The 13415-nt window shown below is 61.9% G+C and overlaps 1 protein-coding gene across 15 annotated transcripts in view; it reads right to left on the reverse strand.

Moving 5' to 3' along the window:
* NCOR2 (nuclear receptor corepressor 2) overlaps nucleotides 1-13415 on the reverse strand; it is a 187252-nt gene that overhangs the window by 144452 nt on the left and 29385 nt on the right. Inside the window, exon 1 of one of the 15 annotated variants that reach the window (XM_045535002.1) lies at nucleotides 4767-5305. The exons of the other annotated variants lie outside the window; for them this stretch is intronic. The gene's annotated coding sequence lies outside the window, so the exon portion shown is untranslated. Of the gene's footprint in view, nucleotides 1-4766; nucleotides 5306-13415 lie in introns of those variants that run through there. 15 annotated transcript variants of the gene reach the window in all.

A 13415-nucleotide genomic window follows, 5' to 3' on the forward strand; every position in this document is an offset into this window, starting at 1 on the left:
TGTGCTCCCCAGAGAGGGCGATTCCGCACTCACTTCACAGGGCTGTTGCAAGGACACAGCGAACTAAGGTGTGCAGAATGCTCACATCACCTCCGCACCCCAGTGCCCACAGCCCCCCACTTTCCCTGCTCAGGACCCCCACCTGCCTGACCTCATCTGGGAGGAGCAGGCTCTCAGGGGAGGCTTGGTGGGCTCCTATGGGGCACTCAGAGCAAAAGCACGAGAATTGTCCTGGGTTTTCCAGGGCACCCCCAGAATGTAACCTCGGCACCCTGACAATCCAAAACTTTGAGCCTTGTGACCTCCAGCCACAGGGCCTGAGTCTGCCTGGAGCCTTCGACGGCAGGACGTTCCTGGAGGGACCATCGATTGAAGCATCTCTGTCCCCAGATGGCCCCATTCACGGGGAGGGGACAGGTCCAGGCCCACAGCCCTCGGGGACCCTGAGTCAGGCACAACTGTTTCCTGAGTGCCCACTGTATGCCCCATGCCGGGGACACAGCAGCGACCGTATGAACAAGTGTTGGGTCTGGGGGTGCTGTGGTCTAAATGTTTGTGTCCCCCAGTTCATATGTCAAAACCTAATCACCATGTGACATACGAAGGGCTGGGGCTTTTGGAGGTGATGAGGTCACGAGGGTGGAGCCTTCGGGAAGGGGACTAGCACCCTCATCACGGAGGGGCTGCCTCGCCCCTTCCACGGAGGACTCGGGAGACCACACTGTCCAGGAACCAGGCAACGGGCCCCACCAGACACGGAATTTTCTGGAGCCTTGACCTTGGCCTAGCAGCCTCCAGAACTATCACAATGTCTGTCACTTATGAGCCACCCAGTCCGAACAGACTGAAACAAGTGGTGAGGGGGCGGGAACAGGCACGACGGACACACGACAGGCAGTGACAGTGTCATGAGGAGCAGTCAAACTGGGAGCCAGGGAGTCACGACACCAAGGGCAGGCCTCTTCCAGGAGGTGCCGCTTACACGGAAGCTGAAACCAGGGGAGCGGGAAGATCTCGGAAAAGCATGTTCCGGGAAGCGGGGACAGCAAGTGCAAAGGTCCTGAGGCACGACTGTGACTGGGGTCTCCAAGAAACAGCAGAGAAGCTCATGAGGCTGGAGGCCTCCCCCACCCCCATTTCCCCTCCGGGCTCTGCCCAGCGAAGCCCAGACCTGAGACCCCGAGGTACGACCGCCGCCCTGCCAGACACGAGCCTCCGCCACGCCGGCGTGATCACAGAAACGCCGTGCAGCAGCTCGGCAGCGGGACCTGCCAGGCCCTGCAGACACCCCCCGTCCCTCAGCCTGGGATGCTCTGGAACATTCTGTAGTCCCGAGGCATAAGCAAGCCCCTCCTGGCCCTCCCCGATGCCCGAGGCCCGAGCTCAGCTCCCAGCCGGCTTTAAGGGGGACGACCGCCTGCAGGCCCTCTGGCCGGAGCCCCTGGACGAGTCGCCACCTGAGCGTCAGCTTGGACTGAACACGAACACGCTCCGCGCCACAGGCTGGCCCGGCTCGCGCCGATGGAGGCAGCGAGGGTCGCGGGGAGTCGGGACGGCTAGGACAGCACACGAGGGGAGCTCAGAGCGCACAGGGAGGAAAAGTGCTCAGAGAGGAAGTGGCTTCGGCTGTCACGAGATGCAGAGTCACGAGACGCGGGGACCGACCCGGAGCCTCTGTAATCCCGGGACATAAAGCGAGACCCGCTGACCCTCCCAGGACGTCCGAGGCCCGAGCTCAGGTATCCGAGCCCCCACTCTGGCTCGTGTGTTTGCGAGGGAGGGAAGGAGTCCAGAGGTCGTGACCCCAGCCCCTGCCGCGACCCCCTAGCGCAGCCGGCAGGTGCGGCAGGAAGGAGGGGGTTGTGGCTCCGAGAGGGAGAGTGACCTTCCCAGGGCCGCTCACCTGGACAGCCGTCACGCAGGGCCTGGGAGCCCACCCCAGCTCCAGCCCCGCAAACGGCGTGCCTTCGGGTGGCTCACCTGACCGCTCGGGCCTCAGCTGCCTCATCTGGAAACTGGGTCACCGTCCCGTCCCAGGGCTGACGGGAACATAAAATGAGATAGCACCGGGCAAGCCACAGACGTCACATCACCAGTGATGACAACGACGGCAACAGCAAACCCGCAGGAAGTGCACAGCAACCCACGCAACCCTCCCGCGAGCCCTGCAGGGCCGTAAACGTTATCCCCATTTTGCAGATGAGGAAACTGAGGCTGGAGGAGCTAAGTCACTTCTCAAATTCGCACAGCTACGAAGGGGCCGATGCCGACAGCGTGGGCCCCGCACCGCTCTTTCACTTTCCAAGTTTGTATTTTGAGATTGCTGGCGATCCGTCCAGTCGTAGGAAATACCACGGCGACACCCCGAGATCTCTGCACCCCTCCCCCAGCCTCCCGCAACGGCCGCGTCATTAGACACCTGTGGCTCCACAGCAGCATCCCAACCAGGAGGGGACACAGGCGCGACGGCCACACAGCCGTCCGCATGTCCACAGTGTGAGCACGAGCACACGTGGTTCTGCGTGTTCCGACAGCACGTGCGGATTCCAGGGCCACCCCCAGGTGACACGGAACTGCTCCGTCACCAGGGTCCCTTGTACTGACCTCTGTTCTGAACCACCACACGTGACCACCCTGCTCAGCGAGCCGAGGCCTCGGTGTGGGTCAGGAGCGGCCACAACACAGCTCTGGGACCGGCCCAAGCAGACACCACGGCCCCAGGGGCGGCAACGTGGCAGGCATGGGCCCCACTTCACAGGCCTTCCCCGAGATCCCCGGAGAGGCCCGAGGACAACTGGACGGCGGGCAGCTGGCGTGGGCGGCCTGGTCACCCCGGGAACTCCCCGCTGGCGACTGCTGGCCCGAGACGGGAGGCCCTGAGCCAGCCACCAGCCCGGCATCCGGTGTCACTTACAAACACGGAACCACTGCCACCTTTAGCAGGAGAGCTGCCCTCCCGCCCCGGCCCCTAGGCACGCCGGGCACACTGGGGGCACCCGGCCCAGGGCTGGCACAGAGGAGCGGAGGCCGACAGGGGGACGGGACAGAATAGGCTCGAGTGGGGGACACCCTGGGGACAACGGCCCATCCCAAACGCTGGGGACACCCACTGCCGCCCACCTGCTGTCATCTGGGCCTGGGGCTCTGTGAAACAGGGGAGCCCCCGCAGGGAGACCGAGATGTAACTCAGACTGAAATCTGGCCCCACACCCTCCAGCTCCGCGTGCCGGTTCCCCCAGGACACCCGCAGGCTGGCAACAATGAGGAAACTGAGGCTCCGTGAGGTTCCGGGACCTGCCCAAGTTCGTGTCTTCGTGTCGTCCTCCAAGAAGCCAGGATGGAATGTCGCCCGCCCGTGACAGCGTCGACAGCGTCATCAGCACCATCAGCCCGAGACACCGAAATCCCGGGGTGTCCCCACCCTCAGTGCAGGTGGGGTGCCATCATCCTCACTGTCAAAGCCACCACAGCCACCACTGCCACCACAGCCACCACTGCCACCACAGCCACCACAGCCACCAGCTGACACCGACCATGTGCCGACTGGGAGCCCGAAGCTGGCTCTGTCACGCCCCTTACGCCACAGAACTCACGGGGGTGGGGACAGACGGAGCATCCATTTGCCAGGTGGGAAAACCGAGGTGCGGAGACACAGAGTGACTTGCCCAGGGTCCCAGGGCCAGGACGCGTCTAATTGGGACGGAAGCCCAGGCAGAGCCCACCACGCAGCCACGGCTCCTTCTCCCGTCCCGCCCACGCCTGTGTGGCCCCCATCATCACCCCATTTTACAGCTGAGGAAACTGAGGCCCGGAGAGGTGAGGCGACATGCCCGAGGCCACACAGCTCAGGAAGGGATGCAGCCGGGACTCAAACCCGCGTCTGCGGCCAAGGAGCGATGCCATCTGCAAGCCCGGCCCCCTCCCCTGCCTGGCCTGGGCCTGGAGGTCCCCACGGGACGGCCCCGGCGCACCCAGACCTCGGGACAATCCCTCCCTCATCCCCTCGGCTGGAAACTGAAGGCTCCTTGTGAGCTGGGGAGGCCCTTCCAGCTTCCCAGTGTTTACCCCAGCGCCGCGCTGCCAAGTCCCTGGGCAAGCCCGGGCCGGTGGCGCTGATTTCAAACCAGACACGGGCACCGCGCCAAGCGCCACCTCGGTGGGGAGCGGGCGCCGGGCTGGGCCGCAGCGCCGCCTGCACCTGGCTCTGCCCGGCCCGAGCCCACCCGGAAGCCGAGGCCCCGACCCCACGCCCTGGCGCGTCGGCTCCAGGAACGAGCGCCCAGAACCCCGGGGCCCCCGCGCGCCCCCGCAAGGCCGCTGGGGAGCGAGCCCGGGCTCCGGAAAAGCAGCACAATGCCCACCCCGGGTCCCCTCCCACGCGGCCCGCCAGGGAGCCTCTCCCCCCAGCCCGGCCAGGCCCGTGCCGCGGAGCACTTTTTTCTGCGACTTCAGCAACTTTGTGTGATAAGACGTCCCGGCCCATTGTCCCACGGAGCGTGGGGCCCGACACACGTCCACTCTGCCAGGGGAACGTCCGGCTGCCCCCACTGGCTGACCGGGGTCCACCCGGCCCCCCGTCCTGGTCCAGGGCCACAGCGTCCAGCGGCAGAACTGGGGCTCCTTCCGGACGAGTCCCCCGGCCCCCACACGGCGCCCCGGGCACAGGCCCCGCGCACCCCAGCCCCAACCTGTGCCCACCTCCTTGGCTGGGGGCACTGGCCGCCGCGCACCTCCCTGCCCACGCCGAGCCCAGCGACGTCTCTTACCCGAGCACATGACCAGCCTCGCTCCCGACAGCTCCAAACCCAACTTGGAGAAACTCTCCCGCAAGAAAAAAAAAAAACAAAAAGCAAAAGAGAAAGTGCCAGCCGGTGGGTCAGTGTGGTCCCCACGCACGGATTGTGCCGCTGGCGCCCGGAACACGCACCGCGTTCAGCATCCAACCCATCCTTCCTCCAGGAGCGACACCCGGGGAGGGGTGGCCCGAGCGGCCCGCTCGCCTTCCCGCGAGACTACGGCTCCCACTCCGCCGGGGAGGCCCTGCTGGGGGCCAGTGGCCCAGAGCCCAGGCCCGGCCCCCCAGGCTTCCGGCCCGATGCCCCCCAAAGCCGGGGCAGGCCAAGGCCCACCAGGGACAACCCGCGGGGCCGCGCGACCCCACAGCTGGGCCGAGGACGGGACGTGGGGCCTCCGGCAATCGGTTCTTGCCGCTGCCACTCCGGGCCTATAAACACAGGGAATTACATAAGTCCACTCCTCTTGTTTGGAAGCCAAAAGTACGAGCTTTTTCTCCCAGCCTTGGCAGTAAGTAATAATTCCTCATCGCCATGGTAACCCTGGCGGGCTTCCAGCCGACAGGAGCTGAAACACTGTGAGGCCTTTTTATAGCTCGGCTAGAAAAACCTCTTCACTCCTCGCGCTGGCAGCGAGCGCAGCCTCTGCTGCTCCGGCTTTAACCCGTTTCCTCCCAGCCCGGCCCGGAACCGGCCCCGCGGGGTCACAGGGCCGGGGACAGGCTCTGCCTTGAAAGTCTTTCTGTCCTTCCCGTTCTCGGGGGAGAAGAAAGCACGAGCCCTCACATCAGTCTTCTGAACTAGGGTCATCTTGGTGACAGGCCTAGGAAAAAGACAGAAAGACACACACACACACACACACACACACACACACGTATGCACGCACAGACACACGCACTCTCACGCCAAACTCCACGGCTTGCTGGTGTTCAGCCACGAGCCTGAACCTTGGCTGCAAGCAGCTGTGTGACTCAGAGACAAGTCTGAGCTGCTCTGGTGTCAACTTTCCATCCGTGCAAGGGGCAGGCCGGGCTCCGCTTCTGCAAGTGCTCTGGGAAGCAGTGACAAGGGTCAGGGAAGCTGCCAGAGCCACCAGGAAGCAGAGGAGGCTCCACCTGGTCCCCAGCTCATTCCCCCGCTGCTGTAGCTCCCCACGCTGGGCGTCTGCCTCCCGGGTGGCAGTCTGCAGGATGACAAGGAGTCCCCGCGGTGCAGATGCAGGGACAGCACCCGGGGCAGGAGGCACAGCCAGTGCAGGGGTCTGCAGGCCGGACCGAGTGTGGCATGTCGTCATAGCAGAAAGAGGCAGGTGTGGCAGGGGTGCAGGGGTGTGGGGGGCAGAGGTGGGACCTGAGGACCGGGAGGTCAGGGGAGTGGAGGAGAAAGCAGCCAGGCCACGAGGACTCTGGGCAAATCCCTCAACCCTGATGTGATACTGTCATCGTTACTCTCAGGAGCATCCTGAGAGCAATGACGGTGCCAATAATGACAGCAACACACACTGAGCCCAGCAGCTCCTACTGTGCGCCCAGTGCTGTAAGCACATGCCCTGGTTACCCAGCCATCCCCAGGACACCACAGCAAAAGGGGCACATGCTTCTGAGCCCCCATACGCAGAGAAGGCAGCAGGCCCAGAGAGGTTAAGTGGCTCACCCAAGGTCACACAGCTAGAAAGTGGCTGAGCTGGGATTTGAACCCGCCGAGCCCGGCTTGCGTCCGCCATGCTGCACGGCAAGTCAGCCACGAAAGGGTTTTATGACTAAGATCTGATTTGCGTGTGGCAAAGGCCACTGGACCAGCTGGGGGCCCAGGGTGGCCGCTAGGAGACTCCCCCATGAAGCCAGATGCGTTTACTTTCGTCAGCTGGCCCTCGGCCTCGAGGAAACACTCCTCGGGGTTTCAAAGGCTCCCACAGACCTGCCCCCAGAGCCAAGGCGGGCATTTTGCTACTCTGGAGCCTTCTATGACAGGGAGGGAAGTCAAGGCACACAAAGGCGGGGGCCACTAAGAGCCATATTTTTACCCCAAAGATCCAGGCACCGTCTTCCCACCTGGACTCTCCCCGTAGCCGCCAGGAGACCAGGAAACCCAGGAACGGGTCAAACCGGCCCCATCAAAACACCGCCAGGAAGCAGGGCCCGAGCAGCGTCAGAATCCGCGGCCGCCCTTTGTTCTTTCGTGTTTGTTTTGGATGCGGACCTGCAGCCCGACCTTCGCCAGCAGCTGCCCCGGGATCCGGAGCGACTCGCCCAGACTTCCACCGGAGCCGCGGCATGCCCCGGGCTGCGCCGCCGCATGGCCGCGCTCCTGCGTCCTCCCCACCAGAGGCCGCGCGGCCAACTGTTTGCTGAGCGACTTCGGGAAAACCACGAATGAGCCGGAACCCGAAACGGCCACGGCAGCACCTTCCAGACAGAGCCCGGGGCCGAGACTGAGCTTCCCGTGCAGAGGGGTTAGCGGAGGGTCATCCGCTCCGCAAACGATCCCCACGCCCCAGGCTTCTGATGGGGGACGTCGCTGGTGCCGTGACAGGCACAATCTGCCAGCATGCCCCTTCTGGCACTGTCTGCTGGGCACAGCTCTGGACGGTGAGAAAGATCAGTGAAGACGCTCCGGGACCGCAGAGGCAGGGCGGTGAGCCCAGGGCTCCGGGACGGAGGCAGGGGGACCCCGAGGCCAGGCGGGCCGGGCAAGGCCCCCAGCCTCTCGGGCACCAGACGGGGGAGCACCTGCCACCGCCTTCCGCGGGCCCAGCAGGAGCCACACACACGGGGACAGGAGTGTGCCGGTAATCCCAGGACAAGCCCTGGACCCACAGCCGCAGCTGGAGGGGACCCCGCTCGCTCCCTCCCCATGCATGCGTGTGCACACATACACACACACACACACACACACATGCATAAGCACACGTGCACACATACATGTACACACACACACACACACACACACACACACACACACGCTGTTTCCCGGCCAGGCACAGAGACGAGGGCGGGAGGAGCACAGGGCAGGGAAGGAGAGATCGTGAACCGGAAACATCCGGCTCCTCGGGCCTCTTCCTCCCGTCCTGGACACCAGCGCGCTGCGGCCTCCACGGCCTCCGTTTCCTCCTCTGAAAATTCTCCTATAAAAAGGTCGTGTTGATGTACGTGCACGCGATGAAACACGATTCCGAGTATACAGGAATGAGGACACACGCGACAACAACACGGATGAACCTCCAAAACATGGCCCCACGTGCACGAAGCCAGACCCACAAAAACACGTGCTGTGTGATTCCGTGCACGAGAAATACCCAGAATCGCTCAGCCCACAGAGGCAGGAAGCAGACTGGTGGCTGCGGGGCGGGGGGGGGGGCACGAGTGTGCGGCGACCCCCGACAGGCAGGGGGTGTCCTTGCGGGGTGATGAGAGTATTTTCTAGACAGACGCGGCAGATGCGCCATGTTGTGAATGTACTAAAAAATTAATGAATTGTTCACCTTAAAATAGTCAATTATCAGGGGTTTGAGACCAGGGTGAGCAAGAGCGAGACCTGTCTCCACAAACAAACCAGAAAACTTAGCTCGAGTGGTGGTGGCCCCCGTAGTCCCAGCTACTCAGGAGGCTGAGGCAGGAGGATCGCTTGTGCCCAGGAGTTGGAGGCTGCAAGGAGCTATGATGAGGCCACTGTACTCTAGCCTGGGTGACACAGTGAGACTCTGCCTCAAAAAAAATTAAATTAAATTAAAAAATAAAACAGTAAATTGTATGTGATGTGAATTTCACCTCAATTAAAAATAAACAAAAAGGAGGTTTTGCTGCAGGGACGCTGCTCCAGCCCTGGCCCCTGACTCTGAAAGCGGCGTCCCCTCTCGGCGGTGACAGTCGCGACACAGACCCGGAGCTGCCAGTCATTGAACACATTCTTGAGCCCCTCCTGTGTGCACGGAGCCCTGGCGGTACAGCAGTGAGCAAGACAGAAGGATCGTGAATGGTAAAATGTTACTTTAAAAACCGAAGTGTGATTAAAGTCAAACCCACCACTGCACGAGTGTCCTGGGCCGCTGTGACAAACGGCTGCAAACTGGGTGGCCCAGAACCACGGCGATCTGCTCTCTCTCTGTTCTGGAGGCCGGAAGTCTGAAATCGAGGTGTCCCCGGGGCCACACGCCCTCCAGAGCCTCCGCAGGAGGGTCCTCCTCTGTCCCTTCCAGCTTCCGGTGGCCGCGGCGTTCCTTGGTGTGCGGCGGTAACGCCGCGGTCTCTGCCTCCGTCTCCATGTGGCCGTCCCCTCCGTGTCTTCCCTCTTCTTCGAAGGACACTTGCCGCTGGATTTGGGGCCCATCCTAATGCAGGATGATCCCAGCTCGAGACCCTTAACTTAATGCGCCTGCGAAGACCCTCGGGTCCACATACGGCCACGGTCGCATTCACGGTTCTCGAGTGGGCACGACTCAACATGCCACCACGATGAAGACTCTCAGTGTGGCAGCACCACGTGCCCAGGAACAGCCCTGGCCTCCACCTCTCCCCCCAGGGCTTCCAGGGAGCCAGGCCGGAGGCGCAGGGGCAGGCGCCGGGCATCTCTGGGAGCCCACGGGGCCCCCACGGCGACGGGGCTGGGCACGGGCCAGGGACGCCCCAGAGTCGGCCCCTCCTGGCCGGAGGCAGCTAGAAACAGACCCCGAGGAACACAGAGCCCCTTCCCCGAGAAAGGCACGAGGGGCCTGCAGGACAGGGGCCGCCTGCACGGGAAGGCCAGAACCAGGCCGTGATCTGTCCCCAGAGGGACACGTTCCCCCAACCAAGGTGTACCCCGTTTTCCCCATCCCTTAAGCCAGCCACGGACTCTCCCCCACAGAAGCGTTCAAGCTAAACCCTTGACCACGTGGGCTAAAGGAAGCCCGCGGTACTCTAGGGCTGTTCTTCCGAGCGTTGTTTTTATTTTTAAAAGGGGCCACCCCCACCCGCCGCAGCTGTGAGGCGGCAGCTGGCACCCCAAGTGCTCACGCAAGACGCTTCCGACGGCAGCACCAGCCGGCAGCCCGGGACGCCACGGGCACCGAGCAACTGGCAGAGACGGCCGGGCAGGGCGCGGGGGGCGCCTGCTGGGGCCCCTGGGAACGCATGCCCAGCAGCAGTGGTGGCAGCACAGGCAAGAGGAGGGAACCGGGAAAGTTCCCGGCCACCGTAGCTGGAGCCCAGGGACCCAACCCGGAAGGACGTGTCACCGCAGTCCAGAGTCACACAAGCTCCCAACATGCCAGGCACTGGGTTAACGGGCCCCACACAGGCTCCCTGATTCCTCACAGCAATCCTCTGGGGTGCTGTTGTACCCATTTTATAGACTGGGAGACCAAGGCACAGAGCAGTAAAGTGACTTTCCCAAGGGCACACAGCTAGGAAGCAGCAGTGTCGGCATTTGAACCCGGAGCTGGCTTCCTCTCAGAGAGCATCGGGCCCCCCTGGAGATGCAACACTGTTCTCAGAAGAACTGCTGCACCCTGGGCCCTGACATTCGCACATGACTTCCCAAGACTCGAGGCCTTCTCGTACATTCCGTGAAACATTCTGCCCAGATCACAGTGGGCCGTGCACTTTGAAATAAGTCACGGTTAACAACAGAAGCCATAAAATGGTGCTAACCCACCGTGGCCACTCAAGAAGCTCTTTCTCGGGCCCATACGATGTTTTTTAAAAACTGGGCCATTTCTTCTAAAATCAAGATTTCCAGCTTCTCTTGGAAAATCATCAGAGTATCTAAGCCTGCCAGTTAGCCACAATCCCCACCCCTCCCTTTTGTCCTGCACTCATTCACCCACTCCATTCCTCCCTGCATCTGAGTTTAGGACATCCACTTAACCCACTCTGACCACCTCCCCCTGCCATTGCACATGGCAGAGCAAGTGTTAAAGGCCTCGGTGAGGAAACGGACAAGAGGATGGAGTGTTGCTCCTCGTGTTACCCTCCAGGTGACTCTCCTTCCCCTTGGCTGGCTGGGCTGAGCTGGGCCATGAACCTGTCTGAGAGCAAGGCCCACACAGAAGGCAGCAGAGCTGAGACAGCGCACCTGGATCCAACCATGCCTGAACTCGTCCTACGCTGGACTTTGCCATTGTAAGTGTGTCTCTGCCACAACTCGGGAGTCCTAACTAACTGCCCCTAACTAATCACTCTCGGGTCTCCCCTCAAATGACATTTGTCATTCCCAGGAAGCGTCCTGACCACAGACAAATGCAGACCTCGTTTCAACCCAGTGACTGCCCGAACTTGGTCTTCATACCCATCACCACCCTCAACAGCATGCTTGTCTAACTGACGCTCTGGATGCTCAACTCCCCCAAGGCACGTACAACGCCCAACCTTTCCATCATTCCGATCCCGTGGCCTGCAAGTGTCCGGAAAACTCCATGTGCCCAATAAATGCAAATTAACTGAGTCGTAAAAGAACAAAAGGGAAAAGCAAAAGTCATTAAACTTGACTTCTGCCTTAAATGTGAAAAAGAGCCTGACCCCCGAGGTCTGCAGGACAGCCTCAGGCCCAGGGAGACCCTCCTGGAGCCCTCGCTCTGCCCCAGGCAGGCACCCCTGAAACACGAGGACCCCAGGGCCTTTGCACCTGCTGTTGCCCTCATCTAGAAGGCTCATCCCTCTTCCTTTCCCATAGCCGGCTCCTTCTCGTCGCCCAGGTCCCAGCTCAAATGCCACCTCCTCAGAGACTACCCTTAATTCCTCCACCTAAAATGAGCCCCCAAAACCAGAGCTGCCCCACCTCCCTGCCCTGTGTAATTCCTTGCAATGCGGCGTGTGTTTGTTGGGAGTGCCCGCCTCCCCGCAGCCTGTGTGACCTCAGGGCAAGGCCCTGCATCTGGTTTGCCGTGTGTCCCCGGCCCCCCGCACCCCTCCCACCAAGAAGCCATGGCGACACCAGGGGGGCTGCGGGGAGGCAGGAAGCAGCCCGTCCATGTGCTGCCCGTCCCACCCAGCCCGGAGCGGCTGCTGCATGCCTGAGGGCCCACATGGCACACGGAGCCTGGCCTGCAGCTGCCGTGGCCCTGCCAAGAGATCCAGTCCGGCCGTGGCAGTGACGGGCGCACCCGCGGGGCTGAGCGATGACTGCAGGTGGCACCTGCACAATCCCTGCAGTCAACAGCAGCTGCTGTGCAGTCAGGCTGCCGGGGTTCAAATCCCAGCTCTGCCAGCTGCCAGCTGTGTGACCTTGGGCAAGTTCCTTAACCTCTCTGTGCCCTCGGCTTCCCTACTTATAAAATAAGGCTGATAACAGCACCTACCTTAGAGGGCTTCCATGAAGAGTAAATGCATGTCACATGCTCAGAACACACCTGGCATAAAGTAAATGCTCAGGAATCGTTAGAAATTATATAGTAGTTATGGTTAATAATGACGACAATAGCGCCACCCTACTCTCACACGGCACTAAGGCAACTAAAGGGTCAGGAACTGTTAGCTTTTATAATAAATACAGTATTAGCTCTGTGCCAGGTCCTGTTTGAAGCGCATATTGATTCCTCCAAGGTCGGTTCATTATTTAACGTGCTTGTTCCAGCTCTTCCAGGCAGCCTCTCTGGATTGCTTCAATCCCCAGGAGCACCGTGGACACACACAAGTCACATGGGCCTGTCCTCGAGTCCCCTCTCCACCCAGGCTGCACTCCAGGGAGAGCCCCCAGACCCCACGAGCCTGAAGCCAACACGAGGGGAGCGTACACAGCCCACCCTACCCAAGCCACAGCCCCCGCCAGAATCTCAGAAACGCGGCTCCGTCCGGCTGCCTGAGTGCCACCCGGAAAGCAAGGGCGTCCCCTCCCTGCATCCCTGACAGAGGCCCAGACATCCCAAGGGCTCAGGCTCCCCTGCCTCTGCACAGGGTCGGGGGTCCGGAGACACAGGGGAGCCACACAAAGAACACGCATGGACTCTGGCTGGGAGCCCGTGGTCTGCGTGCACGGCTCGTGAAGGCAGGACTGCCCCCCACCCCCATCCTCTGTCCCCAGCTCCCTCCCTCCCAGCCCGGCACATGCTCAGGTTCCGAGGAATGACCACGAGGTGGACAGCTGTTCCCCTCTTCCCCCTTGACGGACGGGGGCTGAGCATGACAAGGACCCCGGCAAAGCCAGGCTGCGACTCCCTACACTTCTCGGACAGGAGACGTCGCCCCCTCCACACCGGGACCTGAGGTGGCCTCTGTGTCCCAAACCAGGCAGTAGGAGCCGGTCGGAATCCCAGCTCCACGACCTCCCCGCCGTGTGTTCTCCCTCAAGGGCCTCCACCTCCCTGAGCCTCAGTTTCCACATCTGTAAAATGGGTCTAATGATCATTGTCACAACACTACAGGCAGAGAAAGAGAAGATCTAGAAAGAAGCTCTTCTAATTCCAGCAAATGGGCTTGCTTTGCCGTCAGGTGAAATACAATTTTATTTTACGGTTCAGCACGGTGTCGGCTCATGGCAATCGCGGAAGGGACGACGAGGCCTTTTTGGCATTTCAGCCTCTCGGGCACTTGAGCCGAAGAGTGGATGGTAAGCGCTGCGCCCGGCACTCCCACGGGGGACCTGGAGGCTGGGGTGGGAAGGACACGGGCCCCGGGGCAGATGACTTGGGTTCCAATCTCACCGGCTGTG

This window comes from Lemur catta, chromosome 21 (assembly GCF_020740605.2).
Source record: "Lemur catta isolate mLemCat1 chromosome 21, mLemCat1.pri, whole genome shotgun sequence".
NCBI lineage: Eukaryota > Metazoa > Chordata > Mammalia > Primates > Lemuridae > Lemur > Lemur catta.